This window comes from Lygodium microphyllum, chromosome 27, assembly GCF_053477565.2.
Source record: "Lygodium microphyllum isolate KBCC chromosome 27, Lygodium_microphyllum_v1.1.10, whole genome shotgun sequence".
Taxonomy (NCBI): Eukaryota; Viridiplantae; Streptophyta; class Polypodiopsida; order Schizaeales; family Lygodiaceae; genus Lygodium; species Lygodium microphyllum.
The window spans coordinates 14289691-14302770 of record NC_141161.1 but is presented as its reverse complement, the minus strand read 5'-3'; the positions used below and the strand labels follow the sequence as shown (position 1 = coordinate 14302770).

General features: G+C 46.9%; 1 protein-coding gene and 1 pseudogene across 5 annotated transcripts in view; both read left to right on the top strand.

Annotated features, from left to right (window-relative positions):
- LOC148012074 (ribose-phosphate pyrophosphokinase 1) overlaps positions 1 to 13080 on the top strand; it is a 113903-nt gene that overhangs the window by 80181 nt on the left and 20642 nt on the right. The window lies entirely within an intron of this gene.
- Positions 1641 to 4282, top strand: LOC148012075 (uncharacterized; annotated as a pseudogene). The gene is made up of 4 exons (XR_015689025.1): positions 1641 to 3008; positions 3135 to 3481; positions 3572 to 3733; positions 3827 to 4282. The product of XR_015689025.1 is annotated as an uncharacterized LOC148012075 (transcript).

Genomic DNA, 13080 nt, shown 5'->3' with positions numbered 1-13080 from the left:
AATCTGAACAGATTACCCTCTCAAACTTTTGGGGCTTTTGATCAAAATTGTCAAATTTGTGCCCGGGAATGCCTTTGGAGCGGAAATTGCAATGAAATTTTGGGGATTTCACATGTAACTGGTGGCTTGGTCTGTAAATGTGTCAGTAATTGCTCGAGGAGTGCAGCAATAGACACCTTTTAATTCTGAAAATCTATTTGCAGATCTGAAATTTCTGCAATCTTGGGATTTTCATTGCTGGTGGTACTTTTGTGTATTGTGGTTACTTGTGTCACATTTGGGCTTGCCTTTGGTGACTGGTTCATCAATTTGGGACTGCAAATTATGGCTAGAAACATTGACAGCAGTAATCTTTTGCACATTAAGAAGCTTGAGGGTGCACATAATTTTGCAATTTGGCAAAAACAATGCTACAATGTCTTAGTGTAGAAGAAACATGTAAAGCTCATCAAAACAAAGGGAATCAAACCAGCAGACATGGAACAAGACGAGTGGGATGACTTGGATGAGCTTGCTCTCTCTACCATTGAGCTCTCAGTGTCAGACAGCTTGCTCTTTAACATTGAGAAGTTGAATTCAGTATATGCAATGTGGCAAAGGCTTGAAGAATTGTATGCTCAGAAAAGTGCAGCCAATAAGGTTTATTGGCTGAAAAAACTAATGGACTTTCACATGAAAGAAGGTATAGCTATGTTTGTACATTTGAATGAGTTTAACTCAATTTTCAGTCAGCTGATTGCTTTGGATTTCCATATTGATGAAGAGTTCAAGGCTACTTTCTTGCTATGTACTTTGCCTAAAAGTTGGGATACTTTCAAGCCAACTTTGAGTAATTTGAATGCTCAGTTGTTATACCCTGGTGTGGAAAGTTCTTTGTTGATGGAGAACTCAACAGGCAGAATAACTTACCAAACAAGTCTTCTAATGCATTACACACTAGAGGCTGATTTCAGCCCAAGGGCAGTTCTGAAAACAGAGCATGCAAAAAATCTCGTGGAAAAAATGTGAAGTGCCATCATTGTGGCAAAAAAGGGTACTACAAACCAAGGTTGCAGCCGTACGTACGTATGGATCCGTACGCATATGGATTAATCCTTATGTTTATTTTTTTTTGAAAACCCATTTTTGACCTTCAACGTACGAATTTGGGCTTATTTTGGAGTTTCGCCTGCAGCGCTTTGTTTCGCTTTGTCTCTGTACAATGTGCATATTGCAACTAGGTAATTCTCACGCTCTCTCTTGTTCATGGCCTTTGTCCCTCATGATGCATCTCTGTCTCATATTGTACTCTCTCTCTCTCTCTCTCTCTCTCGCAACTGAGAGTGGCCAATGTACTACATGATTAATCTCGTCTCTCTCTCGCTCCCTCCCGAGTCCCTCTCCCTTTCTCTCTCTCTCTCTCTTTTTTCTTTCGTAAATTTCTCTCTCTCTCTTTTTTTTCGTAAAATCTCTCTCTCTCTCTCTCTCTCTCTCTCTCTTTCTTCCTTTGGAGTATGCTCTAAGCTCTGTCTCTCTCTTTCTTTGTGTCACACAGCTTCCAGGATCCAATATGTTGAAGCCGTGTAACCCCTACTGGCATTTGCACACCAATGTCATCGGTGTTATTAATATGCCGACCCAAGCTAGTTTTGGCATGCATAGATGGCAGTGCAAGTATTGCAACTTTGAGCTCACGAGTACAATTTCTCGTGTCGTGATACACTTGACAGGTATTGGCACCACCGGCAATTGTGGTGGGTGCAAGTAGGTGCCGTAGGATATCAGAGACAAGCTCATTGCTGAGAATTCATCAACAACAAAGGGTTCAAAGAAGGTAAGGGGCAGCCAGCACACTCAAGATGCACTTCATGATGCGCTTGTGGGGGAGATGGGTGATTCTTCCACACAAGATAGCCAGCCTACAGGGGGCAAAAAGAGGGCTCGTGTCATGCAGGAGGTTGATGAGGATGATGATGCACATGTGTTGAGACAGAGTACTTTGCTTTCATGTGTGTCATCTCTTTCGTGGGTGAAAGAGAGACAAAAAGTGGCTGAGATGGAGATTGCTCGCACTCTTGTGGAGTGCAACATCTCCTTCAATGTACCGAGGACTGATCAATGGAAGAGAATGGTGAGGGCCATGGCAGAGGTTGACCACATAGACTCGTGGTTCGGGATGGATTATAACAAAATGCGTACCACGATGCTTGAAGAGCAGAAAGCCTTGATAGACAAGGCATTGGTACCTATCAAGGCAGGATGGCAGTCTTTTAGATGCACAATCATATCTGATGGCTGGAGTGATATGCATAGACGACACCTTATCAATATTTTGGTGTCCTCATGTCTTGGCACATACTTTTTGCGGGTTGTGGATACAGGAAAGGCAGGAGAATCCATCAATGCTGAGTTTATTTATCACCACATCAGACATGCAATTTTGGATGTTGGGCCAGAGAATGTGGTTCAAATGGTGACAGACAATGCTTCAAATTGCAAGCGTATGTGTGAATTGGTCGAGGCAGAGTTTCCTCGCATTGCTTGGACTCCTTGTGCTGCACATTGCTTGGACTTGTTGATGGAGGATATTGGAAAGTTGCCATGGGTGCAACCTCATGTTTCAGATGCCAAGAAGATTACTACATTTTTTCGAAAAAAACATCAGGCTTTGCCCATCTTCAGGAGCCATAGTGCACTTGATATGGTGCGACTCTCGAAGATCAGGTTTTCTTATATGTTCCTGGTCTTGCAGAGGCTCATTAGATTGTGGGACCTAGTACTACAGGCTGTGGTGGACTCAAAATGGAGGTTTATGCACCATGCGCAGACATAGGCCACTAGATACATTCAGCGGAAAGTGCTTGACGAGGCCTTTTGGATAGAGGTACAGAGCTTGATAGTGGCATTGCAGCCTATCCATGTCCTCCTCCGGGTCACAGATATGGAGGGCTCTACTCTTGGACTGGTCTATCATCTCTTCATGGAGATGAAGTGCCATATTACCACCTGTCCGACATTGACGGAGTCTCGATGAGTGTACACTTGGATATTGTTCTTGGCTGATTATATTAATATTAAATAATATGCACATTGCAACAATATGTTTAAAGGTATATTATATAATGACTGTTGGAATGTTGGCTTGTCAATTTGTAACCGGGGTGACATCCTGGCTATTGTAGAGCGGCGATGGACGTTTATGAGCTGTCCCATTCATGGGATGGCTGCATTGCTTCATCCCTTCTACAGGAAGCTAGAGCTGTTTAGTGAGAGCACTTTGCTCACGTAGAAAGACCAGTACATCAACATAATGTACAACGAGGATGAGCAACTTGAGGTTGATGCAGAGATGGTGAGTTTTATGAACAATCTAGGACCATCCTTTGCTAGAGTAGTGGTTTTGAGAGAGGAGGCGACGAAATTTCCTCTCACATGGTGGCAGAGCTATCGAAGACAAGGTCTTCCAAAGCTGACTCATCTTGCTCTCCGAATCCTCTCGCAGGTCTTGACTCTTTCACAATTGCATCCATCTTTAAAGTTTAATTAATTAAGGGTTTTGACTCCAAAATCGTATCATGATTCGTGATTGCAGGATTGTTCTGCTGGTGCTTGTGAGCGCAATTGGAGCGCCTACTCCTTGGTTCACACGAAGATCCGCAATCAACTTAACACCGCTCAGCTGGAGCGATTAGTGTATTGCTGAGCTAACATGAAGCTCGTGCGAGATTATCATGCTTTGGGGACACCTTAGCAGGTATATTTAACTGTCCGATGTCGTACATCTTTTGACACATTTCAATATAATTCAGTCATTTCTTGTGGTTCTGACTTGTCGGATTTTCCATAGACAGATCCGACCTGTGTGAAGATGGTGCCAGTCTCTACTAAGGACGATGTGGAGCAGCGTGTTAAAGACGAGCAGGCATATATTATATGACTCCTTCATAGAGAGTTGGAGAGCATCGATCGCCGTGTCACGAGGTCACGCGCACGGGCTTTGGCGATACCTTTGCGTGAGGAGGCTGCAGATTCAGAGAGTGCTAGGCGAAGGAGCATTTGTCGGGGGAAGCTTCCTGTTCGTACACAACGGACTCGGTTGAATGAGGCTATCACTCTCATTCATACTCAGAGAGAGCCAGGAGATAATGATGTAGCACATGGATCTCATGATACATCTTTCACATCATCACATGTGCCCGTGATGGCAGAGCCTGAGTATGACGACAAGGGCAATGTCTTGATAGATGGGGACTTGCTCTCTTCTGGTGCATCGTCATCATCATCATTTGATGATGAGTTTTGACTCTTAGATCACGTTTCATTGTGAGTCTAGACTCTGGACTAGCCCTTATGGGCCTTTTGAGGACGTTTCTATGATGTTGTGTTGCAGCTTGCTATGTAGTATGTGCATTGTATTCAGTTTGTTTTGATGCATTTGCAGCCTTTTAACATGGATGAGAGTTGAGACTTTTGTTGTGCAAACATTGATTCATCAGTTTATATAGAGCTAAGAGTGGTGATTGGTGATTGAAGATTGATCTCTGATTGAAAACTGGTTTTGGTATCTGATGTTTGATTTTTGAAGTAATAAGTTTTACAACGTGCGGCAAGGGTTTTGTGATTACTAATCAAATGCGTATTAGCAAATACCTTATTAGATTGTCTTATAGGTCTCTCTCACAATTTCAAATGTATTTGGATCTTTTTAGATTTATTTTGATATGAAATGCCATATAGATTGATATTTTTTACAATGGGATGTATTTTTACGTACACAAAATTTTTATATGTACGGAACAATGTACAAATATGTACCGTATATTACGTACAATACGTACACATCAACCTTGCTACCAACGGGATTGTTTTCAATTGAAGAAAGAGAAGGGCAAAAACAAAAACACTGAAGTCAACAAGGCTGAAAACAAGGGCAGCCAGTGTGCAAAGAAGAGTAATGTGAAAATAGAAGAGGTTAATGTAGTCACTCATGATAATGACAGTGATGGTGATGTACTTCTTACTTCTTCTTTGAGTATACATGCATTGATTGCAGATTCTCAGGATGATATGCACACTTGGATACTTGATTCAAGTGCGTCCTTTCATGTCACACCACATTATGAGTGGTTCTTTGATTACAATGGTGGTGTACGTGGTGTTGTTCACTTGGGGGATAACTATGCATGTAAAATTGCAGGCATTGGCAGTGTGAAACTGGAATTTCAGCATGGCTCCTTGTTTTGCATAATGTGAGACATATGCCTCAGCTCAAGAAGAGCTTGATAAGCAAAGGGCAACTAGATGATGAAGGCTATCACATCACCTTTGGGGATAGCAAATGGAAAATCTATAAGGGTTCTCGCATTATTGCTAAGGGGTCCAAAAGTGATACCTTGTATCATTTGCATGTATCTAGTGTGTGTGACCATGTAGTCACCATAATTGAGCAGCCAAGTGTTTCTTTGTGTCATAGCTGGTTGGGACACATGAGTCAATCTGGAATGAAAGTGCTCTCTCGTTTGGGTTATTTACTATCTTTGAGGTATGCTGATTTTGAATAGTGCGATCATTGTATTTATGGTAAACATGCTCAAACGTTACACAACAAATCTCTTTCTCTAAAGTCTTCACCCTTAGAGTTGGTACGTTCAGATGTATGTCAAATGCCAGGATTATCTTTAGGGAGAAAGAAGTATTTCATTACCTTTCTTGATGATGCCACATGCAAAGTATGGGTTTATCCAGGTCTTGGATAAATTTAAATAATTCTTGGCATTTATTGAAAATCAGATCAGCAAGACATTAAAATTCCTTTGCTTTGACAATGGTGGGGAATGCGTGTCCAAAGCCTTTCTAGACTTTTGTGACCGCAAAGGGAGCTTACTGCCCCTCATAATCGTACACTTGATTAACTGCTCCCTTTGCAACACCTTTAACTGCTCCCTTGATTAACTGCTGTTGATTAACCTAGACTTTGTGATTAACTGCTCCCTTGATTAACTGCTATTGATTAATCAAGTGTACGATTATGAGAGAGCAGTTAATCAACTGCTGTTAATCAAGGTCCGTAAAAGTTAATCATACACTCTGCAACACCTTTATCAAGTGTACAACATGCTCAACCTGCAGAACAACAAGCTGTTAATACAGATTTGCAGGCTGAACAACCAACAAATCTTGACCATTGGGTCCGTAGGTCGACCAGAGTGCAAAAACAACCAGATAGATTTGTTCATGGTGTAAACTATGTGGCTAATTATGTCATGTTAATAGATTGTGGTGAACCATCATGCTTTCAGGAAGCAATGGACAGATAGGATAGTAAGAAATGACACAAAGCAATGCTATGAGAGATCGAATTTCTTAGGAAAAATGACACTTGGGATTTGGTACATTTGCCAAATGGACAAAAAGTGCTACCTTGCAAATGGGTTTACAAAATGAAAGTCACTTTTGGCTCTTTGCCAAAGTACAAGGCACACTTGGTTGCTAAAGGGTACAAGCAAGAACATGGAATGGATTTTGATGAAATCTTTTCTCCTGTAGTCAAAATGACTACTTTCCGAACCATCTTGGGCTTGGTTGCATTCGAAGACATGGAACTCATACAGATGGATGCAAAAACCACCTTTTTACATGGTGATCTACATGAGGAGCAGCTTGAAGATTTTGCTACAGAGGGAAAAGAGTACATGGTCCGTAAACTCAACGAGAGTTTGTATGGGATGAAGCAGGCACCACAAGAATGGTATCAGAAATTTGATACATTCATGCGATCGCAGGGATTTCATCGCAAGTCGATCACTGCTTATACACCAAGAAGATAGCCTTATTCTCTTGGTTTTGTATGTGGATGATATGTTGATTGTAGGTAAGAATGTTCATGCCTTAGACTCCTTGAAGCAGAGTCTACACAATAGCTTTGATATGAAGGATATTGGTGAGGCTTATCACATTCTTGGGATGCGTATTCTCAAAGACAGATCAAAGGGTCTTCTTTATGTGTCACAAGAGTATGTCACTAAAGTTTTGCAGCGTTTCAATATGAAGGGGGAGAAAGCTATTAGTGTACCATTACCTCCATATGTGAAACTTAGTGCAGATGACAGCCCTACATCAGATGATGGAAAGGTTGAAATGGCCAATATACCCTATGCTTCAGCTATTGGTAGCTTAATGTATGTTATGGTTGCTACATGTCCTGACACTGCATTTGCGGTGAGAGTGGTTAGCAGATACACGACATATCCTGGCAAAAAGCATTGGGAAGTAGTGAAGGGTATCATGAGATACCTTAATCCTTTTGCTAAAAATCTCACGCCTGTCATGTTGCAAGCTAGGCCCTCCCCTCCCCTCCCCCCGGCCCCACTTATCCTCGGGACTGAGCCGCCCTGTCTCTGCCTATTTCATCCTCCTTGCCATTCCACCCCACTTCCCCCCCTCCCCTCCTTGATGACCCTGCCATATCCCCGGCACGTTGCCTCTGTCCGCGATCTCGATTCTGTTTGCGGTGTCCAACACCCCCTCCCCCCCCCCCCCCCCCCCCGCCGCTCACCATTGTCCCTCCCATCCTGTAGTTGCTCCCTCTTCTGCAGCAACTTTTCCTCGTCAGGTAGCACCGCGACGTGATTGGTAGTTTTCTCAGAAGGATCGCGTTAAGGGAAACCTTTGGTCAGACGTCGGCACACTTAGCCAGTGTGCCCTAGTCAAACACCTTGCATGTCGTCCTCTCTGAGGAGTAGCTCTTAGCTATTCGAGCTAAGGAGTTGGAGCTAAAGGAAACAACGATTTTTGGTCAGGTAGTAGGACATTTTCCAGCTAGGGCCCAGCTTTGGGACTGGCTTCACTCCACGTTGCGTATCGGCACAGCACAAATGGTGTGGAGGCGGTCCTAATGGGCCAAGGGATCTTCATGGTCAGGCTCAGTTCGGCAAACACAACTCGTGAGTTACTTGTCAGTTCACCATATGCATCCACGAAGGTCGTCATATGCATGGTCCCTTGGTACAGTGGCTTTACTGTGGAGGCATTTGCACTCCACAACAGGTTTCTTCGGCACCCGGTCATCCTTCTTTTCCCCGGCTTGGCGATAGAGTATGGCCAGTTGGTGGAAGACTTTGGACGGCTCTTCAGCACTGTCCTTCTCGCGTCTTTCGCGGATGTAGTGACAGCAGGAGTCCCAAAGGTACGGGTGGCAGTGAAAGAGGTCAAGAATATCCCACAGTTCTTAGAGATTGAGGTGGGCGGATACTCCTTTAGGCAGCAGGTTATTGTGACGGGGCAGCTAGGGCAGTGCCTGCGTTGCCATGACTTTGGGCATCAGACAATAGTTTGTACGCATTTTGGAGCCAAGTTGGCTCCGCCGACAGGCTTGCAAGTGGATGCTGACGGCTTTACACACGGGTCCAGATACGTCAGAGAGAGAGACGGAAGAGAGGCACAACCAGCTCCTCAGACCCAGGCTCGACAGGCAGGGAGCAGGTGGGTGAGCGATGCTCCCTCGGCAGAGAACTCCACGGCCCTTCCCCCCCCACCCGCCATGCACCTCTGTCCATCCCACCATCCCTTGATCCTGCTCTCTCCCACCACCTCCCCTACCGAGCACCCCCCTAATCCACACCCGGTTCAGGTGATCTCCCCCAGACCCACCCGCCCTCTTTTCACAGGAGGTGATGAGCCACACATGGCTACATCCTTCTCGCACCAGCAGTCTCCCCCCTCCCATATAGCCACCAGCTCATCCGCCCCTGCCGCTCGTCACACTTTCTTGAGACAGGCACAACTGTTGCCATAGGAGTTCTTTCTCATTGGCCCATGGTTCTACTTGAGAGTTGCGGAGCGCAGAGAGTTCCCACTACCTCTAGAGGTGGGGATCTTCGTGGTTTATAAGTCAAGGAGAGGCAAGGTCCATCTCCTAGCACCATCGGATGGAGCAAACTATGTTTTTTTTCTTTAGTCCTCTCACTTAGGGGAGTGGATGACTACACAGATAGAGGAAGAGTTGAAGAGTCAGGTGGCGGACCACATCTTCCAGTGGGTGGGAGAAGAAGGACTAGCACTATTTGCACAGCAGTGGCATGGTTGCATGATGGACATTAATTGGTGGGCTGGTGCCGAGGTCCCACACTTGAGCATTATCTTTCGAGCCCCTCCACAGTGGAGAGCTCGGAGGAATGTGATCGAGTGGCCCCTGGCACAGGCGGCCCATTTCTACCAATGTATAGAGTCTCCACTCTCAGCATGGTTGATAGATGCATTGATAGTACCACCTGGAGCATCTATTACCCCTGTGGTCCGGCCGAGGGCCACCATGGGGGGCTGGAGTTCACCGTCCAGAACTGTGGCAAAGCATGCTTGCATGCCTCATAGCTTCTTCTCTTCATCAGCAGTCTCCACACCGAACAGATACCTATTCGGTTAGTCAAGTTTCCCCATGAGCTTACACCTTGCATCTTGGAATGTGAATAGTCTCTACCAACTACAGTGGGGTACGTGGTTCCAAGAAATTGATTGTTTGGTAGGAACTGCAGCTTGCCCTTGCCGGATGGATCGACATCTTACTTCTACAGGAGCACAAGCTCACTCTCACTCAGGCCCAGCGGGTAGGGAAGGTACTTCTGAGCAGCTCGCATACTTACTGGGAGCATGCCATAGGTGCCCACAGTAGGAGTGGAGGCATATGCACCTCTATTGGCCCGAGTCTCACGGCCTGTGTATGAGACACGGGACGATAATGGCAGGGAGGGTTCTATGGATTAGATTGGATATTGGGGACTCATGCCTTGGAGTCCTCAATGTCAATGCCCCTACAGAGGTTAGGGTACGCAATAGGTTTTGGGTGGAGATTGCGGATGGACTCCCAGAGATGGACTCCTGGATTGTTGGAGGAGACTTCAACAACTTGGAGGCTTTGGAGAACCAGCAGGGCAGAGTCAGAAACTACTAGAGTATGGCTAGGGAGGAGCAAGAGGCATGGGAGGTCTTTTTGCTGGCAGTAGGAGCACGCAATGCTTGGAGAGACCTTGCCTTCTAGAGGAGGGAGAGGTCATTGGACTTCTCTTGGAGATACATGCGGCTAGGTGGAGCCTTGTTGGAGCGGTTGGATAGGTTTTACGTGGGAGAGTGGGGAGGCTCTCGTGGAGGCGAGATTGAGCAGTTGGCAGACACCACGTTGTCTGATCATTGCTCAGTTCTCGTGACACTTGATCCCCTAGCATCCGCCCTAGACACATGATCGCATTGGATCCCTGACTCAATCTATAGGAGGAAGGAGGTGACGAGATAGATGAAGGAGATTTGGACCAGAGAGGGGGACAAGAGGGACCAGATAGCAGAGGAGGTTGTAGAGGTCCTAGCCGAGTTGAGCATAATCTGCTAAGAGGCAGCCATACAGGCCAGGCAGTAAAGCTGGGAGGAGGAGAGAGCAGTCTGGCGGGACCTTGTAGCCACGCACAGATTACTATAGGAGGCACCAGGAGATCCCACCCTCCGCGCATAGAAGATGTGCGCACGAGCAGCCATTGTTGGCCTAGAGGACAGATGCTCGGAGTTCTCTTTCTGAACCTCAACAACCTTCTGGGCATGGAAGGGGGACACAATGTGCAGGGAGTTCTTCCAGGTGCACCAGCCTCGCACCGCAAGGGAGAGCAGATACGTAGCCTTTTGGATCAGTATGGGAGGACTCATTTTAGCCTAGATGAGGTGATGGAGATTGCCATTGACTATTACATGCGCCTTTTTCAGCAGGAGACAACTTCAGCTAGAGGACAGAGATGTATACAGCAGGTCTCGAATCACATCCCGTCCCTCATCATAGAGGAGATGGGACGCTCCCTCCTAGCCCCCTTCATAGAGAAGGAACTAGAGGAGGCTTTCCATACACAGGATGGGCAGAAATGCTCGGGAGAGGATGGCCTCTCTAAGGCCTTCTTCACTACCTACTGGGAAGTGGTGAAGGACCCCCCACTGATGGCCTTGTAGGAGATTTTCACTTCCAGATAGATGTCATGGAGTCTTTTGGCAAGCCTTATCAGTCTTCTTCCCAAAGGGGGAGACCGGTTGGAGCTTTCCCAGTAGAGACCGATCATCTTATTGTGAGTGGCCTATAAGGCATTGGCAAAGATGATTGGTAGGCAACTACCCCCTGTGCTTCCAGACGTCATCCATGACACACAGATAGGCTTTGTCCAGGATAGAAGCATCCTAGACAATGTATTTACCTCCTTTGAGGCGACAGAGTGGGCTCAACATAGTGGGCAGAGACTAGCCGTACTACCCTTGGATTTCGAGAAAGCTTATGACAGGGTGGATTGGGATTTCCTAGAGGGCACCATGGTGAGGTTGGGATTCCCCCAGGTTTGGATTCGTGGGATCTTCGTCCTTTCCAGATTGGCCACTCGCAAGGTTGGAAGGTGAGGGGAGGGGTTTCAGTTGAGAGATCAGTTCGACAGGGCTGCCCCTTGGCTCTATACCTGTTTCTACTCTTTGCAGAGGCAATGTCTCACTTCCTCAGGTCACGTGTGAGCGGATTACGCGGCCTTGGACTTTCATTGAGAGAGAAGACAGAGTTGTTAGACTAAGAGTACGCAGATGATACAACACTCTACATAGAGGACAATGAGTTGATGTTGAAGAGAGTGAGGCTGGCTCTTGATGGGTTCTGTTCTGCAGCGGGAGTGAAAATCAACTGGCTAAAGTCGGTTGGTTTCTTCATAGACTCGGACTCTAGCACGGAGTGGGGTGTCCACCTGGGATCTAGATGGATGAGCAGAAGGCAGACTGTTCGATACCTAGGGTTCCAGGTGGGACTCCACATCACTCATGCCCAGCAGTTTCTTCCTGTCCTTGATTCTATTCGGAAGAAACTGACCTATTGGAGCACGGCTCGCCTCTCACTAGCCGGCCGAGCCCTGGTGGTACATCGCCTCGTGTTGGTGCCTCTTCTCATCATGCGTAGTGCAGATTTTCCGCCTAGTGCAGAACTTCCTTTGGTTAGGGTTAGATGGTTCCAGGGATTCTAGGGCCAAGGTGGCATGGGCGACCATCATACGGCATCGGTTAGAGGGAGGGCTTGGGATCGTTGACCCGGAGTATCAGAGTATGGCCCTCTTGGGCAAGCTAATTGTTCGCGGCCTCACATCAGGTGGGCAGACCTGGAAGGTCTTATTGTAGGAGGGCCTTCAAGACTGTAGACCGAGGCTTGGCGGTGAGTGGAGGCGTATGGCAGGGCCTCCGTAAGGCTCTAATTCAAAGTCCCCTAGGTTGTCAGGAGGAGATAGACCATTAGCCAGTGATCTGGAACCCCCAGGTCAAAGATCGGATAGGGGCACAGATCAGCGAGTGCCCCCACATCCAGTGGGCTGGTTGGGAGGCTGGCTTGGCTCGTACCATCAGGACATGGCGGGAGGTGTACAGGTTGGCAGACGAGGAGGTGCTGCAATGAGTATCAAGCTGCTAGAGAGGAGTGGAGTTGAGGGGAAGGGAGATTGACAGAGCAATATCTCTGGAGTGGCTCGCTCCCCCGATACGAGAGCCGATAGAGCTCGGGGAGATATGGGCATCTAGGTTTTCACCAGCAAGCACCCCCCTAGAGGTGATAGGTAGAGTGGGTGGCGCCTCGCAGGGGACTTTCTTCGCCATTTACGAGGGGGGGCGTTTGGCCCTTGACAGAGGGTAGCAGGATGAGGGGATAGCCGCCCTTTTGTGGAGGAGGATTCGGGATGTAAGCCTTCAGGGGAAGACATGGCGACTGGATCCATATGTTTTCTGGAAGGAGCTCAGGGAGTGACGCCTTTGGATCTGGGAGGGCAGACCACTTGATGAGTTGGAGTGGAATCCAGGAGAGTGGCTATGGCCGGCCACTGTGGTCACCAAGAAGTCACCGAGGTTCCTGGAGTACTCTGCCAGGATTGGCAGACACGTACTGATGGAAGAGGATATGGATTGGGTGCCGCCACGTAGTAGACAATGTCAGAAGTGGAGCAGCGGTGGAAGCATAAACATGTGCTGAAATAAACTGCTGAAACACAAGACAAAAAGAGAAAAGAAAAGAACACGATACAGATGAGAACTCAGATGTATGCACGGGAAATGGAATCCATA